At 50.9% G+C, this 14,214-nt stretch overlaps 1 protein-coding gene across 1 annotated transcript in view; it reads left to right on the plus strand.

Moving 5' to 3' along the window:
• The window catches only part of LOC144251494 (CUB and sushi domain-containing protein 1-like), a 425,723-nt gene that overhangs the window by 180,331 nt on the left and 231,178 nt on the right, over window positions 1-14,214 (plus strand). The window lies entirely within an intron of this gene.

Here is a 14,214-nt window from a genome sequence, read left to right on the forward strand (position 1 = left end):
TGGGTGGACAGTAAGCTCCTATTTTCCAAGTGTATGCTGTAAGTGTGGCTTCAGGAGTTGAAAAAAGGTCGTGAGAGTTTGTCAGCTATGACGCAAATGAGGCAGGTAATGAAATCACCTGCAGACCCCAGCAGAGCAAAGGTGGGGCGACATGTCAGGAGTCGGCCAGTGTGAGCTCAGGGTGGTACGCTCTCCCTGGTCAGGCTGTGCCAGTGCCCTGTGGTGAGGAGAGGCCCTACCTGAGCTCACTCACCTGGAAGGTGTGGAGTCGATTTCTTCTTGCTGGAGGCGTGGGGCCCTCGCGTTCCATCCCACTCCAACATCAGACTAGAATGCAGCGATGATTGCTGGACACTTCCTGGTGTTCGGGAGTTTGGGCATGGACTGTTGAACGTCTCGACTGTAGAAGAAAGCTCAATACCAACATGGACCAACACTTGCTCCTGCCTAAGGTGAATCTAGAAGCACAGTGGACACCCCAGCCTCCAGAGGGACAATTGCAGAGTTCACGGTGTCCCTGCCAAGACACACATGCTGAGGGCCCCGGTGGCTGAAGAGCAGAGACCGCCACCATGTCCAACTGTGGGTCCCGACTACTAAGGCTATGTGTATTTTCAATTAACAAGTGTCGCATTTCCACTTGCTGACCAGCACACATTAATTATAATTACACTTAACTCTGATTAGTACTCTGTAAACAGTGTCACTCGTCCATTAATCGTACAGCTTGAGATGCCACAAAGACACGGATAACCGCCCATCCCCGGGGCTGCCCGTTCAGTACCAGGTATTATCTTTCCACAAAGCAGTATTCCAAAGGTAAAGAGATGATTAAACAGGAGGAATAGCAAGACTTCTAGGATCAGAAGACATCCTAGAAATCAGTATTTCCCGAGTGCTATGTTTAGCTAATAGCTGGAGGCGAAGAGCAAGTCCCATGCCAAGGTGACCATGCAGTACACAACTAAATGCACACAACCCATTGTTGAACCATGTTGCCCTAAAGTGCATCCATGTCTGCAGACTCTGGCACCACATGGCTCTAACTAACGCATAGTGTTAGGCGCCCAGGCTCTGGGCCAGGCCACCCGACACCACCCTGACCCTTCAGCTAGGCACCTCGGGGCTGGTTCCGAAGATCTACGTGTCTGATCTCACTTTTCAACACTGACCAACACTTGCTCCTGCGTAAGATGGATCTAAAAGCACAGAGAACACCACAGCCCAAACCAAAACGGTGGTTGCGGAGTTCACTCCATCCCTGCCAAGACACACATGCTCAGGGTCTGAAGAGCAGAGAGAATTCTGGGCATCGTGGTGAGGACGTCTGCTTCATACCTTGGTTGTGATGATCGAGGGTTTCGACAGAGAACTCCAATGGCACCCAGCGAGAGCTCGACCAGTGCTGGCGCCGGTTGCCACCCGCATTTCTTTTTAACTTGGAGATTTCTCAAAACACAAAGTGTTTGCATTCTATAAATGCTGTACTCACAGCAGAATTCAAACCGAGTAGAGGGCGTTGGATGAGCAGTCCCTACGCCCGCAGGTGGTCTCCTCACTTGGCCACTTCACTTTCCCAGGGGCATGTGCTGTCTGTGGATTACTCTGGGTTTCCCCAGAATTTTCCAGTGAGTGCAGCGTGGAACCAGGCTCCATGGGCTGCCTCCTAGTCTACGCACCGTCCCGTGAGAAATGCTGCCTCACCTGATTTTAAGATCAGTGTTGTGTGGGTCCAGAGACCCCTCGTGGGTGGCAGTGTATTTACTCCCAGCTGTTACGGAGGAGCCCTCATACCACCCTTATCAAACTCCCCACTCTTTCTCCACAGATGTTGAGAGAGCTTGAGCTTATCAGGGGTATTGGCATTTACGGGGTCCTCAAATCTCTGAATCACACTCTTGCCCTGAGGGGCCGAAGGTCTCGATTCTCTATAATAGAAGCATCCTGCACTCTCCTGCAGCCTCGGGACACACAGAAATGGTGAAGTGACCTCCAGGGGCATCAAAGAGGACGGAACTTTGTCCACACCACCCTCCACGGGCCTCCACTTCCCCAGACCTGCAGGCATGGGAGCAGCTGGGTTTCCTCACTTACTACTGTCTCCTCCATCCCCCAAGAGCCCAGATGGAAGGGTCAGTTAGCAGTCTTCAGGGGAGAGTCGATCCTACAGCATCTGGGGTGAGACATAAAGGGAGCCTAAGGACTAGGAAGACCTGAGTGTCACGTGGAAGTGAGCTTTGTTTATTTAAAACTTTTTTGCAAACAAACTTTCTTAACTCAAAATCATCTGTTAAAAACCAAAAAGGTTTTAAGTAAATTTCAATATGTCTGATATAAATAAATTTCAGTCTAGGTGTATAAAGCAGTGCTATTCACCTATCAAACTATGTAAGTATATTTAAGTCTCTCTCCATATATGCATATATATACATGCACATCTGTGTTAAACTCTATGTGATTCATATATATGGATTCTACATGTCTGTAGTTTATACATATATAACGTTTATTTATTCATGAACCATACATAGTATATATGTAGGAAATCTCTCTCTCTCTCTCTCTCTCTCTATATATATATATATATATATATATACACAACGAGTCTCAGAGCAATTTAGAAGTGTATGAAAAACTAATACAAATCTATATTTCACTTCATATTTAAATATCCTCTCCTAAATTCCAAAACTAGTTGCTAAGAATCAAAAAAAAAATTTCAAGAGTGAATTTTGCATGTAACACTACCAGAATTCCACCCAGACCACCCTGGGCCCGGGGCTTGAGGCTGTCCATCACAAGTGGGGCAGACATTGCTAGTCACCAGAGAGAAGAGGAAGAAAAGCAGGTGTCCTCGATTCAAGGCCAGGCTCCTTCCTGACCACTGTGGCACCCAGCCCTGAGGAAACCGACCAGCGGTCAGCTCGGAACCTAGTGCATGTCCAAGCAGCCACGGTTGCAGCGTTGATGGCCCCATGCGCATCGCTGTGTAGAGCCATGTGGGCTACTTCTGAAGCTTTTTTTTTTTTTTTGGTCACAAAAATAACATCAGTTAGAGTTTGTCACACAAGCTGATGAACTGCATTTCCTTAAATCATGTTTTATGTGATTTGCCATAGCTATTTAAATTTTAGCAGGGGGTAAATTAAAGGAGATGTTCCCTGAGATGAGCTGCTGGGTAGTAAAACAAGACCTATTTTCAGCTCACACTAAGAATTATTTCTGTCAAATTGTTTGAGTTCAGCATCACTGTTTCAGAGACAGAATTACCTCCTAGTCCAGTGACCAGACAGGTGATAAGAGCCAGTGACACCTCACTGAGGGGGCTGTGCCCCTCAGTGTGTGACCGCTGGTCTCTTCCTGTCTGGCAGACAGGAGGTGATGCTGCATGTGGTGCCCAGGAGCAGAAAGCATGGCAAGTGCAGAGCACAGGCCCGTGTCCCTGTGGAGGAGCCTCCACTGCACAGTGCCGCGGTCCTTGAGATCCTTCTCTACATTGTGGGCGGGGTTGCTCCCCTTGGCCGGCATGGGCTGGCCCTCTGTGTCCTCTGTGTGAGCCATTAGTGAATGGTCAGGGGTCCCAGAGAACTGTGAGGTGTGTGAGGCTGTGGAACTGCCCAAGCTGGCTGGTCCACGTGGAACCCAGAGCCATGTGCTGCTCAAAGCCATGCAGCATGGTGCCTGCCAGCAAAATGGGGTGATTCCTGAAGACCCACAGAGAAGAAAAGGCAGAGCCATGCTGAGTCTGCCTCAAGTGGCCTGCCTGGGGGTGGGCACTCCCACGGCGCCTCATGGCACCACGCAGATAGCGTCTCCTGTCTCAGGTGGCTGACCAGGCTTGCCAGGCCTTCACTTCTCCCCGTGTCTAGGAGCAGGCCTGCGTGAGCCCGTCCACACGGGTGGAGGACGAGGCGAGCAGGGCAGGTGCCCAGGGAGTGTGTTCAGCGGCCTTAGCAGAGCACCACAGACGGGGCCGTCCAGGACCAAGGCTGCGCAGAGGCGCTCTCTGGTGAGGCTCCCTCCCGTTCACAGATGGCGCCTTCTCTCTGTGTCCTGTGGTGACAGGGATGCCTGGGCTCTTGGATCTTTTATAAGGACACTATTGCCATTAGGGGGGCTCCCCCCTCATGACCTAACGGCCTCCCGTGGCCCCACCTCCCAACGCCACAACACTGAGAGTCTGCATGACTTCTGGCACAGAGACATGCAGACGCAGCAGGCAACCGGCTGATCTGGGAGGTGGTCGGAAGCTGGGAAGAGCCTTCAGAGTTCCTCCTAACTGAAGCAAGAGGCCACGCGGGTGGCAGTGACCACAGATGAGGGGCACATGGGAAGGGAGGCTCACTGCTGGGTGGTTCCTGAAGGAGACAGCTCTGTTCCCGGGTCTGAAGAAGGTGTGTAGGTGGCCCCACAGGCCACCACAGGCAGCTCCTCACCATTCTGCCTTTCCCACCCGAGCAGCCTCCTCAGGACCCTGGGGTCTCCTTTCCCCCCTGAGCAGCCTCCTCAGGACCCTGGGGTCTCCTTTCCCACCTGAGCAGCCTCCTCAGGACCCTGGGGTCTCCTTTCCCCCCTGAGCAGCCTCCTCAGGACCCTGGGGTCTCCTTTCCCACCTGTGAGCAGCCTCCTCAGGACCCTGGGGTCTCCTTTCCCACCTGTGAGCAGCCTCCTCAGGACCCTGGGGTCTCCTTTCCCCCCTGAGCAGCCTCCTCAGGACCCTGGGGTCTCCATTCCGAGGCGGATCATTGCTGCCCTGTCTCGCGGGGTCACCCTGCCTGACTGGAGGGCTGGTGGTAGGACGGTCCACCCCCTTCATTCACATGCAGCATGTTGGAGGGCTTCAAGCCCAGGAGCTCAGAGGTCAGTGCAGATCCCTTGAAACTGTTGGTGCTACTCTGATCCAAAGGCCCAAGTCTGGGCAGGTGCCCGTGACTCCCTTCTCTTGTGCTTGAGCCTTCAGGTACGTGCCTGGTCCCCAGTGCCACCCAAGCGTGTGTCTTTTGTAGGTTCTCCCAGGCTCCCTTCCCCGGGGTCCCGTTCAGCAGTGGCGCTCATCCTTTGTTGGACCCCCCTCATGCCGCAGGAGGCATTTCTGCACCCTTCCTCACCCTGCGGGGTACTGCACTGGGTCGTCTGCTCTCCCCGGAGGCCCGTGGGTCATGGGGACCCACACAGGACACAGGACCAGGCCAGGTGGGGCTGAGGATGCTGCACTGTCCTGGTGCTGGCTCTCACTGCAGGAGGTTCTGCGCAAGGGGACCCACTTCTTCACCGCAGAGTGTTACAGCATCTGAGTCGTCCCCTGCCCTTCCCCATGCCAGCAGTCAGTGGGTGACACGGGCGCCTGTCCCTTTGCACACCACATTTCACATGCTGTCTGAGGAAGGGACATCCTCCACACCTGCAGCTCCGTCCCCCTCCACAGTGGGCTGCCGGATCCATGTCTCATCCTCTTCCAGGCTCAGGTCCTGCAGGAGCTGCCCTGTGCCCTGCCCCTCTGTGCTGCACTCCTGAGACTCAGCCTTCATCCTTTCCCTCAGAGGTGTCCCCATCCCCTGCCCTGAGCCTCCCTCCCCTCCAAGGCCCAGCTGCCACACCTCACCATGACAAAGCCACTCCTCCCCGTGCTCCTGGAGCTGTCTGCCATGACCCTTTCAGCCAGAGTCTGGGAGTCCCTGAGGATGGAGGCCCCGCCTGCCTCTCCCGGAGCAGCCAGGTGTGCAGTGAGGGAGCTGAGGTCCCTGGGCTCCCTGGGCTCTGCCACCATCAGTTTCCCTGGGTGAACCCCAGCTGGCCCCACCAGGCTTCAGTTTTCCTACCTGGTGACCAATAAGATTAATGGATGATTTTATTAAAGCAAAATGAAAATAAACAACCACCACAAATTTATAGAATCGTATTGAGCTCTCAATCACCACCTCTTTTTGCTTTGCATGGGCTGGAGAACTCGGTGAGAGATCACATTCTGAGGGTCCAGGCTTCAGAGAAAGGTGAACCATGGACTTTGTGTTCCCAATTTTCCCCTGACTTACAGTCCACGAGTGAATCAGAAACGGAGCTCTTGTTAATAAAGAGACATAAGCCGTCATTAAACACTTACCTCGGCAGCAGCTCCAAGCTGGAAGAGTGGGTGAGGAGGGAGCACATTAAGTTCTGATGCAGGAATTTGACATTTAAATTCCAGGTTTATTGGCCCATTTGCTTGAGATCCCTCCCACACTCCTCCTTAACATTTATCCTCACAGATTAAGTCTCAGTCTCAAAGTAAACAGAGATGGGACGCAGCAGGAATCAGGTGGAGGTTAGGAGCCCCAGGGCCAGCATCTCAGGGACCTGCGGGAGTGTTCCCACCTGCATCGCTGCCTCCAGCCAGAGCGAAAGGGGTACCTTTGTGTTTATTTATTCTTTAATTCATTTTTTATTTGCTCTAATTAGTTACACGTAGCAGTAGGATGCACTTTGATACGTCATATGTAATGGAGTATAACTTCTCATTCTTCTGGTTGTACATGAGGAGAATCCCACTGGTCAGGTGTCGTATATGCACATAGGGTAATAAAGCCTGATTCATTCTGCTGTCCTTACTACTCCTGTACCCCTTCCCCTCCCTTCGGTCCCCTCTAATAGAAAGGAACTCTCTTCTTCCCTAGCCCCCCACCTTATTGTGAATTAGCATCTGCATATTAGAGAAAACTTTCAGCCTTTGGTTTGTGGGGTTTGGCTTATTTCACTCATCATGACACACTCCAGCTCCATCCATTTACTGGCAAATGCCCTCATTCCATCTCCTTTAAGGCTGAGTTTGCGAAATTCGGAATTAGAAACACATGCTTCCAGATTCTGCTTGGGCTGGGGCAGTGTCTTCTGGTTGTCTTCCACCCTCTCCAGGGTCCCCTCCTCTCCTCTCCGGGTCTGAGTTTGGGCACGATGTGATGACTGTCCTGATGTGGCCACTACTTGGATCTTTGAGTCAGATGAGCGGGGGAGTGTTCCTTAAAAGAATTTTCCCTTGGTCTTTCTTTGATTTTACCAAATTTGTATTTTTCTTTCATATCCCTATTTCTTTTAGAAATTGTTGTCATCTCAGAACAAAAAACAAAACTGTCTTGGTTGGAATGTTTGAATTTGGTTGATTTACAAATGGAACACATTCTACACCCCTGGAATAAAGTTATAGAAGGAACGGCGGCTTTCTCTAAATACGCTCTGTATTTTAGCCTTCAAACATGCGCTGGTGCCTCTAAGCCAGCAATGCCCTTTGGTCACAGTGGGGCTCTGCGACAGCTTAAGTGCATTTACCTTAAGATGTGTTTCTTTAGCCTATTACCATGCAGAGCTGGGTCCCCTCTGCTGTCCCACAGGGAAGGAGGGGAGCACAGAGAAGCTGGTGCAAGGGAGACTGAGGAGAAATCAGCTAGGGAAGCGGGGCTACCCCCCCCCCCCACCGCCACCCGGCTAGAGGCCTGGAGAGGGCAGGATGAGGGCTGAGTGACCCAGAGCAAGTGGCCAAGAGCCCTGGCTGGGCTCCAGTGGTAATCGCCCTGGCCTTCAGTGGCCTCCTCTAGGGGAGAGGTTGGGAGGGGTCATCTTGCTGTGGCTCCTCCTACAGCACACTCTCCTGCAGCTCTGGAAAGGACGGGGATCAGCAGACTGTGGTATTCAGCTGTCATGGGGAGCTGATTCTAGAGATGACCACAAGCCAGAGGGACATCGCTGCTGCCTGTCCTCCACCAGGGACACCTCAGCGCCAGTGGGCATGGAGGAAACCTTCAGGCTCTTCAGCATTTTTGCTAACAGCACAAGGATGTGACACGTATCTGCCAGGACAGGTGGCCCCAGGAGCATGTGGCTCAGTATCTCACTGATGGATTCCTCGGTGCCAAATGTTTCCTAAATTGCAGTAGCCGGCAGGACCGCGTGACCAATGTTGTGACCAATGCCTGGCAGGAAGGTCCTCTGATGGCCATGCTAGGAGATGCCTGGGGTGGGTCCTGAGGGCAGCGGGCCTGGCAGGGCTCAGACGGGTCTCCACAGCCAGCAGGAAGCCACTGTGGGTGCACGGGGCACCCAGTGCCTGGGGCAAACCCTGACATGCAGGGTGTGAGGAGGAAGGGGAAATGGGATCATCTGTGCATCTCATGTGCTCACAGCGAGGGCTGGGAGGGCTCTGAGAGGCTGGGTGGTGACGGCCTGATCCCCCACTCACCCACCCTGACCCCCATCTACCCCCCCAACCCCCATCCACCTTCCCTCCTCTGCAGGGCTCTCCCGCGGGCTGTACCAGTCCTAAGAACAACAACATTTTTTCTTAAATGTGTGAATGTTTAAATAATTGGAAACTTGCCAGTTTGAGGCCCAGAATATTAACTGCTCTGCTTTCCTATGAAGCCTTTTGATTATTCTCCTCCTAGCTGTTCCCTCCTCAGTCCTGTGTGTGCTTGGGCGTTGGAGCACACACAATGGCATGACGTGGTGTGACACAGGGAGGGGCACAGTGCTACACAGAGCTTAGGCTGATTTGGATTCAGTCTCATTTAACTTCAGGGTCTTCCTAAAAGTCCTCACATTTATGCCATTTTAATGTGCATGTGTGTAGCTTGAGCTTTTTCTCCTACTTGGGGAAGCGCTGTCAAAAGCTTTGCAGGGCTTCCAGCAGGCCTGCAGGTGTGAGCCCAGCAGGCCCCTCTCCAAGTCCTGGCTCTTCCCCTTCCTGTGTGCAGGCACCGGCTACCCGTCCACCTTACTGCCTTGGGCTCTTGCCTGGTGTCTTGCACCCTCTGCTGGTGGCCCATTAGAGTCTTGTGGCCCCGCCAGCTCTGCCTGTGATGGTGGCCATGGCTGCAGCTGCCCAGGGTTGCTGGCCACTCCCTACCATCCCCACCTGAGCTCTTGCCACACAGTTTTTTTGTTGTTGTTGTTTTGTTTTCTTTTAATTTATGGACTTAGGACAATTCTTCCCAAACTTTCTTTACTTCACACTTTCATTAATAAACAGTAGCTTCTGTCCTCTGATTTTTAAGGAAATACTTTCCTGAGTTCTAGGGCCAGCGTTTTCCTGCTGTGCTCCCCGCAGAGTCCTCTGCCCCTCTTCCCTGCCTGCCTCTCTTCCCTCCTCCTCAGCCTGACAACAGCTGTGAGGGCCGCCAGGCCCAGGATGCTGTCACGATCCAGCCTCTGGACCCCTCCATGCAGATCCACATGCTTTTCATGAGGTTCTTATTTTTTTGGTCCTCACTCTCCACTTGCCCAATTTGTTCCTTTTCCCTGTCACTTGGACTGACGGTTGTTTTAGTTATTCTTTTTTCCCTTGAATCTTATTTTTTAATTTTACTTCTATTATCAAAAACCCTGTTCCTTACACATGAGCGAGGCCCACCGTCACCAGCTCTAGGAGGTCAGATGCACCTCCTGGACCCCGGTTTGCTCAGCTCCGCGTTTTCCTCTTGTGTAAAAGCGTAGTAGAGCGTAGCTCTCGGCTCCTCTGCCTTGAACTATTATACCTCGTGGCCTTAGAAGACTGTCAGTGAGGACGCTGTGTCCACTTCCCCCAGAAAAAACAGCCGTCCTGTCTGAGCGCTCCCTCAGCACCCTGGGCCCAGGGGCAGGGAGACTCTGGTGGGCCATTCCCAGGGCCTGTCTGTTCCTGAGGCAGGGGGCTACAGGGCTGCAGCAAACCCCAGGGAGGGTGGGCAGAGCGGCCAAAGGACTGACTCCAGTGTCAAGCCCCACCTTCTCTGTCCCACCGAGTGCGCCCTGGTGCCGCCCAGCAGATCACCCACCTGCCCGCACCAGCCCTCTGCCCTGGGTTCAGTGTTCCTTGTCCACCAAAAGGCCTCTGGAAATAGCTTCTCTTTAGGTAAAACCTGGACCAACCTTTTGTTTTCTTTTTCTTTTATTTATCCTATTTTCTTTTTCTAGGACTCAAATATTAATCTTCACTGATAAAATTAGCATTTTTGTTTCATTAAAATGTTTAAGTCCATTGAAATTGTGTCATAAGCAGAAAGTCCGCTGCTTTTTCCCATTAGCGCGCGTGCCGGGTAGGTGCGGGTGACGGGCACACCAGGCTCCCTCCCACGGGCACCTGCTGTCTTTCTATCAGTGCCTGTGGTTCTTTGATCATGTCTATTGCTCTTTTGATGTTTGCTTAATCCTTTTAGTAATGAGGTACTCAGAATATAACAACTGATGTTACTCAGTGCTTTAATTTTATTAAGAATTTCCTACCTTCCTGAAAATGAACTCACATTTGCCATTTTTTTTTTTAATTCTTTACATCTTTGGCTGCTTTGCTAAGCAGTCATTATGGGCTGGCAGACGGTGTGCTAATTATTTCCTTTCTTCCCCCAGCTCAATTAGTGCTGTAATTTCCCCACATGTTCTTGAAGTTAGAAGAAAATTTATTAAGGCTGCCAGCTAGAATTCAAAAATAATACCTTGAACACCAACGATGTATTTTCCTATTTAGAGCTCAGAATTCCAAAGTCTAGAACATCTTATCATATGTGCTTTTGAATATTATAATACAATAATTTCAAAAATGGCATATATTTTTCTGTTTCTGTTCTGCTTCTTACGAGACGGTTACCTAACTCGCTTTGCTGGAAGACATTCCTTCCTAGAGAGGAGGCAGTGACTCTCTCTAGCAGCACATCTCATGCCTGCCTGAGCACCGCCTTTGACTTCCCCCCAGCCTCCCACAGGGCCTTGAGCTAGTCACTAATTCTCTTATCGTCAGCGTCATGGCCTGTGAAGTGGGATTAAATAACTGGGGTTTGGCAGGATAAATTGCATAAATAATACGGCAGCTCATGGAAGACTGTGGGATGTCCTTAGTTGGAATCTGTGATTCCATGTATGTATTTTGCAAATGGTCTACACAAATATGTGTCATAACTGAAGGAGAATTATCTAGAAAGACAAAGAAAACTGACTTTAAATTGTTCATGCCATATGGCCTTTAACTATCTCCAACCTCTGGCAGTCTCTCTGAGAGGACAAAGATCACACACAGGTGCATTAGAAAGAGTACAAGGTGCATGAGAAAGTGCATGCCCAAGTGCGCTAGAAAAAGCATGCACTGGTGCATTAAAAGAGCACACACCAGTGCATTAGAGCATGCACAGATACATTAGAAAGAGTATACAGGGATGTGCTAGAAAGAACAGGCATAGGTGGATTAGAGCATGCACAGGTAAATTAGAGAGAGCCAACAGGTATGTTAGGAAGTGCATACAGGTGCAAGGTTCATTAGAGAGAGCAAGCACCAGTGTATTAGTGCATTGGAGCATTAGAAAGGGCACTGACGGTGTATGAGGAAGAGTTTGTTCAGATTCCTTTCTCTTTTCTTTTCCTCCCTGGGGCTGTGGCTATTTCCTTTCTTGCAGTCAATTCTATTACAACAAACTTTTCAAATTATTTTTCAGTCCATTTCAACTTTACTGTTATCATTCCAAACTGTTCTTCTTGTCAAAAATGTAATTATCCATCCAGGTCTGGGACAGCACTTCCGAGTTTCCATTACACTCCTTCTCCCACAGGTACACTCAGGACAAGCAGTCATTTCACTTTCCTGAGGACAATCTCCTTAGGAGTCAAGATGATAGATCTGAATCGTGTGCTCTTCCTTCCTCTGTCACACACCAACCTGAATTATGCTGCTTCTTTCAAGGATATAATCCTGCAGTTGCCTTTGAGCGTTGTTTTTTGTTTTGTTTCTGAAAATTTCATCCTCTAACTATTCATGTGGCTTTGCTCTTCTTGTGAGCTCTGTTCAAATCCATCAGAAACTCTCATTTACCAGGTGGCCCTGCTCCCGCCCAGCCTCGCTCCCTGTGATGCATGTCCACCAGATGCCTGCACCTGTCTCAGGTGATCGTCCCCTCTCCTGGCCCTCTTGTCTGTGGGTTGGACGCGTGCTCCATCATCCTGCCCTCTGAGGTCTCTGGTCAAAGGTAAATGTGCTGAAAAGAGCCGTGAATCCTGAGCTAGAGTCCTGGCTCCTGTGTCTGAGCTGCATGTTCACGTTAGCTTCTCTTCATCACCTACTTTGTCTTTCCAAAAACCATGGCATGGCATCCTCACATCCAACTCGAGGGGCCTCTGAGGGAATTAAACAGTTGGATATGTGCGCACGGACTCGTGTTAAACCCCAGGCTGTGATGGCCACTCAGCCCATGTTAGGACCCATTAGGGAAGTTACAAAAATTACACCAGCGAGGCCCAGATAACTGACCCCAACTATGTGAGAATATTGTTTCCTCTTCCTTTATTCAGGTGCATTATGAGCACCAACTTATTAAAAATTTGTGGACTTGTGGTTGTGATTGATTGATGTAAGTTTCAAGTTTCTTTGTCTGCTGGGAATTAAAACCCAGGGCCTTGTGCTGGCTGGGCATGTGAGCCATATCCCAGTTCACATGTTTCTTTATTTATCACTCTCTTTCTTTCTTCTTATCTGTGCAACTGACTTGCAAAAGAAAGAGGGTGGCTGGTCTTGTAGATTGGCAGGGCGTGGTTTGGTTGAGGGCCTCCCCATGCTGTTTGGGGGCAGTCCCTGCGATCATGCCTGTATCCTGCATCTGGGGGCATGCCCAGGCTGTGTCTAAGTTTTTTCCACTGCCCAGTCTCATGTCTAGTGGTGTGTTTTTCTGCCAGGTGCCCACTGAGCAGGGGCTATGTTGAGGGCATCTTAATGCCATCCCTCCTCTTGCATGCGCTGGTTGAGGTGCTTCTCATAGACTGTGCTGTTGCCTGTGCCGTGATGAAGTCTGTAGGTGAGAAACACTAGCTCCTCCCACCTGTCCCCTGCATCAAACAAGATAGCTACGTGGCACCCTTAGTGATGTCTGCATTGTGCACTTTCTGTGGAGGCCTGAAGATTAGGGGCTGTGCTGGGTGCCACAGGTGCTCAGCTGCACCCTGCTGTCTACCCACTAGATGCCAGTAGCACCCTCCCCGCCAACTGGGACTACTAGAAACATCTCCAGACACCACCAAATGGCCAAGTGCCCCTGGGGGTCTTCTGGCAATGAAAGAGCCCTGGGTTGGAATCAGTGCTCTAAGTGATGACATTCAGTGTTGGATTAAGCCCTCACGTGTTGGTCTAAGCATCGCTGATGGGTTCCATCCAGACTGTGTCCCGTCTTTGCTGACGCCGAGATCCCACCTCCCTTCCTTTTGGCCTCTTCTCAGGTCAGCCCCTAACAGAGGACCACTCCTACCCTCCTGACCATGTACCAGAGGGTCCTGCGCCGTGTCACTCCACACCTGCTGCCAGCTGCTTGGCCAAGGGCCCTGGTCCCCGAGGGCGAGTGACACTTGAACAACTCCAACACTCACCTGAGCACTGAGGAGGACCCAGCGTCCTGAGTGTCCATGGCTCTGGTCACTCTCTGGGGGGAGGAGGAGTGAGTGAGAGAGGGTGTGTGTCCACGTGCCAGTGGTCCCCGCGGAAGCCTCTGGCTAAGTGCAGGGCAGCTGCTGAATGTCGGCCCTCCCATCCCCACTTCTCCCCACACCGACATCCCTGTCACTACAGCGCTGGTGGCATTAGACTGTCACGTCATTCCTCAGCTGCTTCATGGCACAACACAGGGAGACTCCTCGGAGCAGCACGGCACCCCTCCCTGGGGCCACGCTGAGAAGAGTCTCCAGGTGTCTCCTCTGTTTTCAGACTTAGTCTATGTCTCGTCTCGTGTGTGGAAGGCCTTTTGAAACTCTTTATCTCTGGATTCTTGGTGAGATTTACTTTATGTTTAAAAATGTTTGGGGATTATTTTTAAAATATTTTTATAATTAAATAAAAATTTTTCTACATATACAGGGTCCCACAAGTCAAAGGTGCAAAATGAGGTAGAATTTTTAACTCTCACTTTTATTCCCTTTTTCTCTGCATTTTTTCCTCCTTTCCACATAGACTTTTTTTTTTTAATTATGGTGTATTTTTTTAAACACACACACACACACACCACAGTGTCACCTCCTCCCCCAACGTGGGTTCCTGGGCTACCTTCTCAGCTCTGGTACATTCTGGAGCTCCTTCTGCAGTCTTTCTCTGTCCCCTTCTGCCTCTCTCAGCTGCACAGTGCTCCACACCTCAGACAGACGGACCACACTGTCCTCAGCCAGTCTTCTAGCCTACTGAGGGCTCCCTTCCTGTCCTTCACCTTAAAAGCACTCTGGCGTGACACGTCTTGTGCATCTGTCTTCTCA

Source organism: Urocitellus parryii (assembly GCF_045843805.1).
Source record: "Urocitellus parryii isolate mUroPar1 chromosome 14 unlocalized genomic scaffold, mUroPar1.hap1 SUPER_14_unloc_1, whole genome shotgun sequence".
NCBI classification, from domain to species: Eukaryota; Metazoa; Chordata; class Mammalia; order Rodentia; family Sciuridae; genus Urocitellus; species Urocitellus parryii.